At 55.6% G+C, this 15000-nt stretch overlaps 1 long non-coding RNA gene across 1 annotated transcript; it reads left to right on the forward strand.

Moving 5' to 3' along the window:
* The first annotated feature begins 4952 nt into the window (after nucleotides 1-4952).
* Nucleotides 4953-12062, forward strand: LOC119106521 (uncharacterized). The gene is made up of 3 exons (XR_005095159.1): nucleotides 4953-4964; nucleotides 6980-7149; nucleotides 12034-12062. It is a non-coding gene; the product is annotated as an uncharacterized LOC119106521 (long non-coding RNA).
* Nucleotides 12063-15000: the final 2938 nt, after the last annotated feature.

A 15000-nucleotide genomic window follows, 5' to 3' on the forward strand; every position in this document is an offset into this window, starting at 1 on the left:
GCGCACGCTCCGGAATGCGTTCGTGAGGGGCGGGGGGGGGGGGGGCAGGGACGGCGGCTTGAGAGTCACGAAACGCGCGGGGCTTGGGCGCTGGTCGGTAGTTTATTGGGACGGTTCGCATGAATGGCAACGTTTTAAGTGAGCGCGATTGACATGCCATTGCGGTGGATGTTGCCTGCTTGTAGGCCTTTCTCAAAAATCGCCACCTGGGTGACAAAGGATAGCCCACCCATGTATCTTGGAACTGGTACTAAGTAAGGAAGAACGTCTGCTACACAGCCACACCAATGCGATAGTAAAGCCGTAGTTGCCTGTCTCATCAACACAGCACCTACACACTTTAGTGGTGCAGCGAGAGAAAGCCCACTCAGGCTAGTTCTGCACGCTTGCGATAGGTTTGGCAGCAGCAGCATCAACAGCGGGGTGGCTTCGGGCCGTGTTCAGTGTGCGTCGGTGTCGGGCTCGAGTATAACGTTTGGCGGTGGACGAGCCATATCATTTATTTTGTTTTAGCTGGTTAAAAGGCTCAGGCACTCCTGAAATATGTCATTCCGTCAGCATCGTTGAAGGGCAAAATCACGGCTTGCTGCTCGGCTCTGGCGTTTGCCGATAGTGTCCGGCAGGGACGTTGTCCCGTCTGAGGTGAACTGATGGTAGCAGCAGGGCAATATGGCTAAAAAGGGCATTTCGTCAAGCTTGAGGTGTCTCCTCCTTATCTACGAGAGACACTCGTGAGGTGCGGCGAGAGGCTCGTGACCTTGCAGATCCCGAGAGTTCGTGAGGACTCTTGGGACATTGCAGAAATGACATTGAGCGTGTACAAGGTCTCCGGGCTTGCAAAGAGCGCTCTCCGTGTGGAGAACTGCATGGATTTCCTTTGATCCTGAAAGCGGCCCCTGAACTGCCGAGAGCCCTGGAGCGACAACAGAGACTCAGTTACCCAGTTCGGAATGCTACTCCATGCCAGTGGTATTACATTTGCATTTGCATTTGTATTTGTACTGTCCTAGAGCAATCCACACGAACACGTGGCTATTTTTACCCAGTCATGGTACAAGGTGAACACACGCGCTCGCCCATTTCGTGCAGCTCGAGTCAATGGATACAAGGAAATACAGAAATCAGGCTAGTCTTTAGGTATTCAGTCACCTACGACTGCCAGCCAGCAGCAGATGTTTCATATCACGGGCAAAACACTGCGATGGCGCGACTTGAATTGGTCTGCCAGCCCGTCGTAAGGGGCGGAGCACGGTGCGCGACCCGTTTCCTCTCAGCCTCAGTCCAGCCCGCCTCTTCCCAGCCTCAGTCCAGTCCGCCTCTTCCCACCTCGTTACAACGGGCTCCTCCCACACGGTCCAGCCCGCCTCTTCCCAGCCTCGTACAGCCGCTCCTCCAGCCTCGGTCCGCGGCTCAGGGAGGTGCAGCAGCCTGTCCTGCCTGGTCTCGCCCTCATGTCGTGGTTGTTTCGGTTGACGCCCAGCTTGGAGACCAGACTCGGAACGCCAAGAAGGCTCTCCGTTAAGCCCGATGCTCTGCCGTTTAAAATACGGATATGTCTAAATCGAACTAAGCCTCGCCATCCTGCGAAAAAAGACCTAACGACCTCCGATGCAATTTTAATTCCACGTTTTAAACGAGACACCAGACTCTCGGAGAGTCTCTGGTGTCTCCAGAAGATCTCTCGCTAGGGTATGCAAATTGTAAACGGCTCCCCATTAGTCTCAGAAAGGGTCCTAGAGCCATACAACTATCATGTCGATGTGCGAAGAGGGCACTCAGTCTGCAGAAGCCACACAAGCTGCAGGAGCTCCTGACGACCCGCCTGTCAGCACTTTGTCATCCGGGGACCTCGGGCTTTTAAAATCTAACGAACGCAAGTTGGTTGTTGGAGGGCTCTCAACGCTCATCTACGATCCGTCGCCAGTAGGTACGAACGCATCGAGAAAGGTTCCATGATTGTTGCAGTCATTTTGTTTGCCAGCTCCATAATTACAAACTGTCCTTGTTCTTTTGAGAACAGTGGTGAAAGCCCCTGATGTTTCCAGGCTGCCGTTACTCTGTTATTCTGGTTTCGTTGTTAACTTGCTGGACGTCGACCTGCACTATGTGGTTTAACACTGAATGCCAGTGGAGTCTTATCCTCGTTGGTCTTCTGAGCTGACCTTCAGTTAGCATTGCAGATATCCATTGGAATGAGGCCCGACGCCGATGCCTTCACGAAGATAGCTGTTGTAGATTCTGACGGGTAACGTGACCATTGCACTAAGCCAATAGTTGACACGCTTCCCGGACACCGAGCAACAGGACAACGGGAGGTACGCAGATCTCAGTGTACACCTACCATCATGTTCAGAACTAGAGGGAAAAGAAACACCGAACAAAAGCTCAGAGGAGCGGAACGCGGACGGACCCAGTCGCTGAGATGGCCGCTTCCGCCGCGGCTGGACGAGCGCTGTGTTTTTCGACGCCGGCGTGACGCCCTCGAGCTCCGCGAGCAGCTGGCCGTGGCATCGATCGTCCCAAGCCGGCGACTTCAACCGCTGGCCGGGGTAATTGGCCTGCGTCCGGGCGCACAATGCCGTCGCCCGATACGACGGCATCTGCCGCCGGCGTCGGCGGCGCGTCCGCTGTCGCCGAATCCGATCGATGCCGCCTCGTGAGGCTTGGGCTTCTGTCAGGCAGGTTGCCAGCCCGGCGAGCGGTGAAAGCGTGATGTCCACACGAAGGGCTTGCTACGGCGCTGGGTTGCGGGGAACCTCCGCTGACCGGCGGGGATGCCTTTCTGGCGTTGACTTGCAGTGGAGGTGGTTCTCCGTAAGTGGTGCAAATCAGTTCGCCCAGAGCGTGACTTGTTGGTTCGTGAGTCCGCGGCGACAGGGCGGCAATTTAAACTTTCCGCTGCGGGATGTTTCTAAAACTCCACTGGCGGGCCTCATTAATGCTCGTGGCACGCTTCCACGCAGCACCGTAAGTTCCACGTTAACCGCGCTTTTAACCGGAACAAGCTCTTTTAAAGAGATGAGGCGCGTTCCGGTAGAAACGATGCGAACGATTCTCGCACTAGCGCGTTCCCGCGCAGCGTTAACCAAACGCATGTTTCAATCATTAGTACGTATAAATCACCTTCCGGTTTAACGGATTCCGCCGTTTGGCTCAAGAATGGCATGCTGTTGGTCATTGCTGCAACAAATAACGGATTAAGGTAGAACGATTTTATGTCACCTGCCAAGCGCCCAAACTCTGGTGTCCAACGAAAGAGTTTTCCAAAACAGAATTGAAGAACACCGAGCGCCACGTAGCAGCGCCTCCGCTGAACCAGGTCGGACACATTGGGACCGGGCCTGACATGCGGGGGCCGGCTGGCCCGCTCCTGCCGAAGGACGCGGGTGCCAGGCGATTAAGCTGTTTCACGACTTTACAGCCGGCCGCCGACCGACAATGGTTCCAGCAGCTGGCTTACAGGCTGGGCCACCGCTGTGTCCGTGCTAGACGCTGCGTCTGGCGCTCGTGATTGCTTTAATGCTGTTGCAGGCTATTTCGGCTCGCGTAAATTGGCCGCCTGTAGAGTTTCCTGGAGTTGCTGTAGTTTTTCAGCGTGTGCGCCGGGGGTTCCGCCTGCGTCGCAAAACTTGCAGCAACATGTCTATTCTGATGACGCGCTCGGTTATCAGCCGTAGCCTGTCCAGTCGTCTGAATGGCGACGTAAGTGCCCGGATATCGAGCTGGTGCGCCCGGAGAGAGAAGGTGCGCGTGGTGCTGGTGCGCCCCGGGAGATAAGCGATGGTGCGCCCGGACAGGGAAGGTGCGCGTGGTGCTGGTGCGCCCCGGAGAGAGAGATGCGCGTGGTGCTGGTGCGCCCGGAGAGAGAAGGTGCGCGTGGTGCTGGTGCGCCCCGGACAGAGAAGGTTAGAAGGTGCGCGTGGTGCTGGTGCGCCCCGGACAGAGAAGGTGCGCTTGGTGCTGTTGCGCCCCGGACAGGAAGGTGGTGTGGTGCTGGTGCGCCCCGGACAGAGAAGGTAGAAGGTGGCGTGGTGCTGGTGCGCCCGGACAGAGAAGGTAGAAGGGCGCGTGGTGCTGGTGCGCCCCGGAGAGAGAAGATGCGCGTGGTGCTGGTGCGCCCGGACAGAGAGGTAGAAGGTGCGGGGTGCTGGTGCGCCCCGGACAGAGAAGTGCGCTTGGTGCTGGTGCGCCCCGGACAGGGAAGGTGCGTGTGGTGCTGGTGCGCCCCGAGAGAGAAGGTGCGCGTGGTGCGGTGCGCCCCAGACAGGCTAAGAAACGCGTGCGCGTGATCAGACTCGGCATACTTTTTATACGGAGTGACGGGATTGGCGTGCGAGTGGCGCCGTCGGAATGCCAGTGTCGTTTTGTGTGCGACGCTGCGAGACAAAGGAGCAGTGACGTCGCGTGCAATGGGCCACCTGGCCAATCCACGCTCACTCCCACAGCCCCTCCCACTGACGCTTCCACGCCTCCACTCCCACACCTTGCCGCGCGTCATGGCGGCCAGTCCCACACCGCGTCACGTTCCATGGCGCTGACCGCCGTCGTCCGTTCGCATGGCGCTGCCCGCCATCGTCCGTTCGCATGGCGCTGACTTCCGTCGTCCGTTCGCATGGCGCTGCCCGCCATCGTCCGTTCGCATGGCGCTGTGGCGCTGACCGTCGTCGTCCGTTCGCATGGCGCTGACTGCCGTCTTCCGTTCGCAGTGGATGAACTCCCGGCTGGGTCACCTGTACCAGCCGTTCAACATCCGGCTGTTCCACCTGGCGCTGGTCGGCCTGCTGATCGTCGCTGCTTCTTCCTGGTGCCGGCGGCCGTCTTCAGTCGCGTGGAGGACGGCTGGAGCTTCCTCGACTCGCTCTACTACTGCTTCATCTCGCTGACCACGGTCGGCCTGTGCGACTACATCCTGGCGACCGGCCCGGCCAGGAGTACAGGCCCCTGTACAAGGTTGGCTATCACGGGTGAGTGGCGCTGGGGCACGGTCAGAGATCAGAGGTCAGAGGTGACTATGAGGCCATCGGTGCAATGCGGGGCGCTGGGTGGGGGCCATGTCGTACCAGTGTGAGGAAGACCGTGACGCTACCACGCTACACGTGACATGAGTATGAGTACACATGAACAACGCATGCAGAGTATGAGGGACGAGAATGTAGACGAAAGTAGAATTTAGAGACGGTGATTTTCGTAGGTTCTGGAAATTGACGTCATTTTCGTCTACCTCTGCTTAAGCTTGGAGGATTTCTTTTGAGGGCTCCTCACGACCAACGTCCTCAGAATGGAAGGTTTAATTAGGACTTCAAGTACCACTCAGCAAACATTGGTCCGGGCTGTTTCGTCTCTGAAGATTGTCTTTGTGTAGTGCCCGTACCAGCCGACGTCGAATCAATTTGGCCGGGGCGAGCAAGACTTTAATTATGTGGACGAATCTTGAGCCAGACTTTTCTTAGCACACCAGCGGGTGAAGTGATGCGACAGCGATCTAACGCCTCAGCATTATGAGTAGTACACATCATGCATTTCACATCCAGCCGTATGCTATGCGCCCGGCTGACTTTCAACGACCTGGGGGGGGGGGGGGGGGGAGGGGCAACACGAGCGGCACAGAGCTCCTCCTGACGACTGGCGTGTTGCTTTCGTTTGCGGCGCCCCGCGGGGCCATAACTGGTATGGTGTCGGCCCCATGCGCCATGGCACTGCTGTGGAGTCGGCCCCATGTGCCATGGCACCGCTGGTGGCGTCGGCCCCATGCGCCATGGCACTGCTGGTGGCGTCGGCCCCATGTGCCATGACACCGCTGATGGCGTCGGCCCCATGCGCCATGGCACGCTGGTGGCGTCGGCCCCATGTGCCATGGCACGCTGGTGGCGTCGGCCCCATGCGCCATGACATGCTGATGGCGTCGGCCCCATGCGCATGACACTGCTGTGGCGCCCCCATGCGCCATGACACGCTGGTGGCGTCGGCCCCATGCCATGACACTGCTGATGGCGCCGGCCCCATGCGACATGACACTGCTGATGGCGCCGTCCCCATGCGACATGACACTGCTGTGGCGTCGCCCCATGCGCCATGACCTGCTGATGGCGCCGTCCCCATGCGACATGACACTGCTGATGGCGTCGGCCCCATGCGCCATGGCACTGTTGGTGACGTCGGCCCATGTGCCATGACACCGCTGATGGCGTCGGCCCCATGCCCCATGACACTGCTAATGGCGTCGGCCCCATGCGATACCATCTGTCGACGCGTCATGAAACAATAATCGAATAGAGCCAAATTAGATAGCGCAATCACTCACACATGCCGGTCGCCGAGTCCAGGTACTAACGTCGATGATGGTCGGCGGTGATGGTGATTGCGGTGCTGTGGGGTCGGCAGCTGCTCGGGTCATTTCACGACTGCCTTCGTGGCGTCATCCCCCGGTCAAGTTTCCGGCTGTGAAGGTCAATGGTTCCCATTGCCCGCGCATCATGTCCAGCGGCAGTGAAAATATTTGGCTGTCGGTGGGGTTAGAAGTCGTGTGCTGAATCCGCTTGCCGGAGTCTGCAAACATTCTTTTTGAGCTATTTGGACGCATATGAACAAAGCACTATAAACGTTGTGCTAACGAGATTGAATGAAAAAATAGCGTTGACTCGTCACTTGTGCAAAATCTGTGATTAAGAGTGATCCAGCCATGGTCCATTTGACAGATGGTCTAGCCATAGCCATCGTATTCAGATGGCCGAAGGCTTTGTTCATTAAGTTTTGATCAAGGTGGTCTACAGGATCGGTATGTGTGAAAGTGATTGTAGTGCTCGGTGAGGGTGACACCTTTATGCCAGGTACTTGTCGACAACTTTACGACGTCGCTGATGAAGATGATGTCCCGCTCCTATACCACATACAAGTCCAGCAGACGGAGCCTGACGATAGTAACCAGACGCGCCGCTCTCCCCCGCCGGCTGCCCCGATGACGCCGCCGTCTCCTCCGCAGGCTACCTGCTGGTCGGCCTGGTGATGATGATGTGGTTCCTGACGGTGTTCGCCGAGATCCCACAGCTCAACTTCGGCATCATGTTCCTGCACCAGTCGGACGAGGGCACCTCCGACCCGGAGAAGATGCGCCTCTCGGGCGCCGGCGCCGGGCCCAAGTACACGCAACAGGTATGGCTGGCGGCGCGCCGGTGGCCGCCCTCCCGCCCGCCGTCCGGCCGCGGCGGAGCGACCCACCAGGTCGATGGGGAAGTGTGGCGCCGTGCGGTGGGTGGGTGGCCGGGAGAGGGGCCGTGTGGCGGGGGGGCGCCTGGAGTGGGGCCGGGTGGCAGGCGGGCGCCTGGGGCCGGGCCGTGTGGCGGCTGGGGCCGGGCCGTGGGCCGGGCCGTGTGGCCTGGAGTGGGGCCGGGTGGCAGGCGGGCGCCTGAGGCCGGGCCGTGTGGCGGGCGGGGTGCTTGGAGTGGGGGCCGTGTGGCGGGCGGGGCGCCTGGAGTGGCGCGGGAAGCGTCTCGCGGCTAATAACGCGGTGTCTCGTGAGATGCTGGGCGTTCTTAGCTACCGTAGGCGTTCTTTGGTAAATGCTGTGGCGACCGTGCGCTCGTCTGGACTCAGAGCAGGAAAACGCCGCCGAATGGAATACCCTCGGGCCGAGCGGCGTCTCCACCACGACCGACATTTCGCGTACAGATCGCTGCAGACTCGTTGACCCGTCGCTCAGATTATGGTCGACGCGTGACATTTTACGGCTGTTCCGCCTCAAGAAGTCGGGTTTAACATGAACTCCACGCGAAATAGGAGCGCGCCGGCAATTTTACATGCCGCCGACTCTTGCTTAAAGGGACGCCGCCAGGCGATGTCCATGCTGACATTTTCGTGAAAGGGCTTTCTCAAAGATCGTGAAACCCAGCCGATGCCATTTTCGAGAGATTGAGGTCAAACCTTCTTCCGACGGGTCTGCGGAAATCAAAGTGTCGCAGACACTGTGTTCCTTCCGCTTGAAGTGAGGTGAGCTCCAAGCCGCTGCCACCGTGTGTCCAGGGGCTCGTGGCATGCTCACATCTTCGAGAGCAGCTGGGCCAGTGCGTCATTGATTGATCCTGCTGTTCGACGGAACGGTGGTATTTTCCATCCGGTAGATTTTCGTGGCATCTCAAAGCACTCAGGTTGGCATCATCACTCACTTCCTTTTTTCGAGGTAATTTTGAACGAGTCTCCCCGCTGCCTTTGGCTCGTACTCCCGGTACGTTGTTTGTTTTCCCAATGTTGTACACAATCACTGGATTCTGGCCCAAAATGGCGAACAGTGTTATGACCAGAAGACATAAAAACAGATCTTTTTTTGCCTTAGGCTCGTTTTTGTGGCATTCATTGGCGTGATGCTTGGAATTCTCTCCTGCGCCCGACTTGGGTTGCTTTGCATTAGTGCTGGACGTGATGTCTTAGCCTCTAATCACGCGACGCAGACTTTTTGTGTCGTTGAATTAACGCGTAGCGTGTGTCAATTCTCTTGACTGCTGTTTATTCGGAAACGTATTTCGTCATTCCAGACCTTCTCAAAACAACGCTGGGGTGGATTTCATAACATCGTACAGTTACAAATGTTAAATCGCTGACTCGCACTTTCTTACACCCTACCTTGACAGCACATTCGACTCCCTCATCAACAGATTTTTCACTCCGCCTCCCTCGTCTGGTTGCATCCGACGACCTTCCGCAGCTGCAGCCAGTGTCGAGCGGAGGGCAGCTGGCCCTGTTGCGGTCGCCGTCGGCTTGCCGGCGCCTGTCGGCCTGTGAACCCAGGCCTCCGCTGGCCCGCTCTCCCCAGCCATTCGTAGTCTGCGGGAGCACGGCCCGCCGTCGGCGCCGGCGTTATGCTGATTGACCCGTGCTGATGCTGACCGGAGGGCCGACGCCTCCCGGCTCCGGCGGCGATGGCGCGGCGGGGCGGAAATTGGCGCGGAACCGATGGCCCCGGGCGCCGCCTGCGCCCCCCCCCCCCCCACACACACAGCCGCTCCTGGTCGTCTGGGTCCCCCCAGCAAACGTCTCCCGCGAACGCGCCGACGAATGATCCGGCGGCGTCTCCCGCCACTGTACCGACTCCGGCGCCCAGCGGGACGGTTGTCGCTGATGTCCGCGCGCTCGTCTGGGGCGTGACGGAGAGAGACGCATCGGCATCATGGGGGAACGTGGGGTGAGAAGAAGTAGGGTGTCGCGGGCGATATGCAGGCACGGGGAGACGCCGCGGGGTAGCATGGTGCTCGCTGGTGTTGTTCATGCTTACATACACTCCCCATGATATTTGGTTGGTGTAAGATTATGCAATACTGGAAAGAAAACGTGTTATGTGACGGACATGCACTGAGTGAAATTTTGCGAAAGAATGAAAGGAAATGGTGCTAGTTGACATGCCAACTTAAAGAGAAAGAGTTGAACATTCCGATTTGTACGTTAGCACTATTTTAAAACTTGCAACGCTTGATCTAGCCAGACTCCGGCTTTTATCACGTCACTTTATAAGCAGCAAGCGTGCTTTGTTTTGTTGAGTAGTCATGAATGGCTTTACGCCTGAGATTTTCTCACCATCGGCCCACGAAGTCTGGGAAATTAGCCGAGATGGGCAGTGCTTCGCTTTGTATCGAACCACATATATCGTGGTCCCTCACGAGCCACTTAGCAAATTGCGCTCTGGCACTCAGGTTCCGATAAATGGCTTCGTGCTCTGCTTTAAGCGAGCTATTGAAAAGGATGGGTTGGTGAATCTAGTCTCGGGGTTGAGAATTAGACTTCAGACTTGGCGGAGTGTTTTTCTAGTTTTCTTTTCAATCCTGTCGGGATGGCAAAATGTCTGCACCAACAACAGATGTTTTGACTCATTTGTTAGCTTTCTGTACTTCCGAGGGTTAGCCAAATATTTCCGCTGACTTGATCACCATAGCGCTAAGTCAACCCAACGGCCTATATCATGGCCTAAATTGTATGCAATTATGTCAGCATCACCAACGCATGTTGCAATCATGATGCATCACCAACGCATTGCCGATGCCTCAATTCATAAGTTTTATTCTATTGTCTTGTAGTTCTCTAGCATTGATCATCGTTATGCAGGAGCAATAAATGCATGAGCCCGTGAGCATTATTACGTTGTCTCGGTTTGTTCAGATTGAGATGGCCGACGGATGGCGAATCGCCCACCAATCCCAGGCCTGATTCGGGTGCCCACGCCGAACTTAAGACCTGTTCTAAGCCGCTTGGCAAACTGAGGAAGCTTTGGATATTTGATATTTGCAACCAGATATTTGAGGACTCCTGCCAATTGCCGGCCCACACGGGCGTGTCAAGACAGAGTTTGGGAGATGATAGGTCAGTCTTATGTGATCACTTTTTTACAAGTCTGCTAGTCGCTACGCTAAATGCACAAATACCAGCCATCAGTCGCATCACAGTTATCATCCGTGAGATATCACGAAGGCATCTTGACTGTATCGACCTTCTTCAGATAGCCATGCATTAGGATTTAACAGTGGATGCAAAATGAACACATGGATTGTAATCCATCTTCCCGAGAGGGTTTATGGACAGGATTGCAATGTTGCGTACAGGAAGTGATTGCAAATTGTGCAAGGATATTTTAGAACATGATTTCACGCATCGCCTCCCAGTCTTAACGCTTAAGCTCGTGTGATGCCGGCAATGAGAACTACCATGAAGTGCAGGTGTGCTGTGCCCACCAGAGCTCATTGTACGGCACCTAGTTGTTTAAACGCAGCACTTTATGCCAGACACATAACAGCTTCCGTGGCGGAACACAGGGGCTTTTCGTAAGGTCAGATCCCATCTTTGCGCTGTACGCTGCTATGAACGCACGGTGCGTGACACCGAAGATGAGCCGGGGCTGGATATGCCTGGGCGGAACTGTCCTATTGGCTCGTCCTGAGGCGACGTGTCATGTTACACTGAGGCGACGTTTCGTGTCACAATTTTGCTGACAGGTTTTGATGGATCGGCCGAACAGTACGGTTGTTACTGACTATTGGTGATGGGCTTCCGCTCAATATTTCAGTATCGCGCGGACGAGTTTTTCCACCGTCGATAGCAAGGGGCTTTAAATACATTTTATTTCTATTCCTAATGGTTGAAGCATGCCTCTGACGCGCACAACTCCTTTAGATGGACTGCTGAAAGGTCAAGCACCTCACATTTTATCCAGTTTTCCATACTAAAGCGGGTTTTGGAGCGTGGGCCATCAAACGAGCTGGTGAGTGCTTCAGTCGATGACCGGCTACAGGCCCGGAGGGCCGTTTATCAGCCTCCGGGGGGTGGTGGCTGGGCCGGTGGACACCCGCCGAGGGTTGAGAGAGGCCCGGAGGCTGCCCATCAGCCCCCAGGGATGGCGGCGGGCCGGTGGACCCTCCAGCGTGGGGTCTAGCCGGGGTGGTGGTAGAGCCGGTGGAACCTCTAGCCTGGGTCGAGGCGGGGGGGGAGGCGTTGGCAGGGCCGGTGGAGCCCCCAGTGTGGGTCGAGCCGGGTGGTGGCGGGGCCGGTGGAGCCCCCAGTGAGGGTCGACGGTCGTCTGGCTCCACTCTCGCGTGCTCGCAGTAGACCCTGCCGTTAGACTGTCGCTCGAATCTGAGACCGACGGTTTGTTTGGAGCTGTGGGCTGGACGGCTGCGGTCTGAGATGCTCACGCGTGGTAACGCGAGGTTTTTGTGAGACAACTCTGCACCGCCCTGCCGTTTTGTTGTGAGGTTCCATTCACGGCTTATTACATGCCAACTGAAAGGAATTATATATATATATATATATATATATATATATATATATATATATACATATATGCACATACATACATATAACCACTTAACTGCTAAATTTGTCAGCACTTTGCTTAATGAATTACACTGTATGCAACACATCACATTGTATGTCTAGAGGATATGTGACCGTTGGTCATGCAGTCCTGCTCTAGGCGAGGCCAGGGGGAGAGCTGGTGTCTCCAAACGAGCCTCCGTCTGCATTCCTGGCCAAACACTGACGTTCGCCCGCCTGTTACAGATGGAGAACCACGTGAAGGCGAGCAGTCGGGCCGGTAGAGGAGACACCCAGCCCCGAGGAGACCACACCAGTGCACGCGAGGCAGAAGTGATGCAGTCTACCTTGCTGCTGTCGCTCCCGCGGCCATTTCGGCAAGGCCCGGCCAGCCGCGCAGCTTCGAAAGCCGGCCGATAGGTGGCAGCCCGGTCGCCCGTCGGCAGCCGGCCACTTCAGCTGAGCTGACGCGGACGTTGGAGAATATTGTCGCCGCACGCAGAAGAGCTCCAGAGTGGAGCCGTGGAGCGCGTGTCTTGCTTTAGCGGCGGGCGCGTGTCGTCGGTAACATCGCTGGGAGGCGGCGCGCACGAGACTGCTGTCTGAAGCCCGTCTGACTGCTGTCTGCTGTCTGAAGCCCACGCGGCCGTCTGGGTCTCGTTGGCTGTGCGCCAGCGTGCGAGACGACCTAGCATCATCCTGCCGCGGCGATGGGCGAGGTCTGCCGACCCGGTTGGGGGCGGGGCAGCCTCAAAGTCACGTGATTGCCAGCGCGGCGGAATAAGCTGACCATTTTCGGTGCTGCGGGTCGTCCGACATTTGAGACGGAAATAAGCGTAGCGTTCGCCGGGGTCGGCTTGCAGGCCGCGGGTCACTACGTGCGTTAGCAGGTTAGCGGTCTCTTTTTACGAACATTCTTCGCGTGGACTGTCTTTCAATCTTATAGCTCGCAGTCCTGTTGACGTTAGAGCAAGAGAATGCACCGGTTAGCGTTCTTTCACGTTAACAAGTATCTCAACTCAGTGATTTCATGAGGTCTTGTATGGTTTATTTTTGAACCGATTAGCTGTCTAAACGACGAATATTTCAGATGTTACTGACAAGAGGCACAACGAGATTGCTACATTTTGCAAACTACTCACAGGCGTGTTTTTCGCTCACCAGTATATAATATTTGCGGTAAGACCGCCGGCGTGATATTCTCGACGCCACGAGGGGACCCACCTTAGTTGACCGAGGCCACGTGTTAGCGCTTGGCGTCCCAAGGGCGGACTTTGCTCGAGACACTGCGGCAACCCGCCGGCATTGCTCCCCGCCAGGGTCCTGCGCGCTGTCACGTGGTTGCGAGAGTTGTTGCCGAGAGCTGCCGGAGCGCGGCCAGCGGCTCCGGTCGGTCTGGCACCGCGCCATGCGTGCGCGCGTGTAACACACCATGTGTGCGTGCCATGAGCGGCGAACACCAGCGACAGGTGGAACGTGTAGAGCTAGACTTTCAACATCGTTAGTTCGGATGCATGTCAGTATCGTATCGTGACTTCGCCACTACGTAAGGCAAGCTAGCCCACGCGCTGTTGCGCATGTGGAGCAGCTGGTGAACGGATCCGGGCAGCGCGCGGGGCTCTCTCGCCTGGACAATGAGGCCCGACCCCCGCCGCCCCGTCTTCTCAGCACGGCCCGCATTGCCGGCTGGAAAGTCAGGGCCCGCTCCTCGCGACCCGCACGCCGGTTGGCTGCAGTCACGTGACGTTGTCCTGTGACTGATGGAGCCGGGCGGTGTGTACGTAGGTGGCAGGCTGGATGTTGCTGTTTTGTTACTCGCGTGGGATCATCGTGTGCGCTCCTTATACGGTAGTGGTGTTAATATTGCGGTTTGGTGTTTGAACAGGGAGTTTGAGGGGTCTGTTCCCCAGTCATGTACGGCGTTTCATGTCTGTGCTGACAGCTGTTTCCCTTGTAATGCGTTGTTTCTTGGTCAGCTGGCTGAGGGGCAGGACTTTTTATATGTTTATTTACACTAAGAACTCGTCACAGTTCATGTGTGTGGACGTAGATTGTTCTTTTCAGCATCTCTCGAGCTGTTTTAATATTCTGGTCTTCGTGTGAGTATCCGATTGTCTATAAACTGACTCGAATCTGTGTTTAATTTTCTGTGAAACTCGGCCCAAAATGCGACAAACCATAGGTTTCTGTATCCTGACCATCTTTGCGCAAATGCCTGTTGACCTTGCCAAGGTCGTGGTTCGCATCAGTACGACATCACGGCAGCATTATTAGTATCAAAGCTATTAGAAAAGGCTACGCATACGTGACGCCACCATGGGAGTGAAGTTTGGAAGCCCGCATTAAGGTTTTTGGTTGAAACTACGACAAGGCTGGTAGATACTAGTCACATGATTAAAAACCGTGATTTCGCAATTGAATTGGATGGCAGACCTGTTCTACATCTTTATTTCAATGTTATGTGAATGTATATAATAATTTTCATTTCAAACCTTCTATAGGCAAATCAATACTAGGATCTGACTGCAAAGGTAAATCCTACTAAACCACATTTTCTAGTTGCAGCACCCGCGCCATATTCGTCGAGGCCAACGCGCGTTAATATCTATATGTAATGCGTTTTGTAGAAGGAATATTTATATATATATATATATATATATATATATATATATATATATATATAATGTGTAATATTTACATCCACTAAATTAATGGGCACTGATAGCGCATGTATTTTTGCACCGCAGTACGTACATGGAGTGAAACGTGAAAATAAGGGCAGTGATGAGAGCAGGGCAGAAAATGAGAAGGGCAGGTAACAAGAATTTCGCTTTCGCTGTGCTACGATCTCCCCAGGTGTTGATTAGCTTGCAGATCTATCATGCTGGATGGATTAGATAAAAATGACGCGCAGAGAATTATACCCTAACCACGCTAAAATACCTCTGTTAGACTATTTTGGATCTGAGATATCGACCTCGACTGTTGCCGGAAATCGGCCCATTTTGCAGGAAAATTCTGCTTATTTGAACTGAACTGGCACGCGCTTTATTTAAGCCCCGGGGTTCACCACTCACTAACCTCATAAGAGCAGGCCAATCCTGCATCCACCCTGACAACGCTCACCCTAAGGCTACAGGACGTGCATTCCAACTTCTCAATACGCGTCCGAGGGTGCTGTGAGCCCATCTGGCCTGCCGTATCTCATTTCCG

This window comes from Pollicipes pollicipes, unplaced genomic scaffold (assembly GCF_011947565.3).
Source record: "Pollicipes pollicipes isolate AB1234 unplaced genomic scaffold, Ppol_2.1 Scaffold_2555;HRSCAF=2994_pilon_pilon_pilon, whole genome shotgun sequence".
Classification (NCBI taxonomy): Eukaryota; Metazoa; Arthropoda; class Thecostraca; order Pollicipedomorpha; family Pollicipedidae; genus Pollicipes; species Pollicipes pollicipes.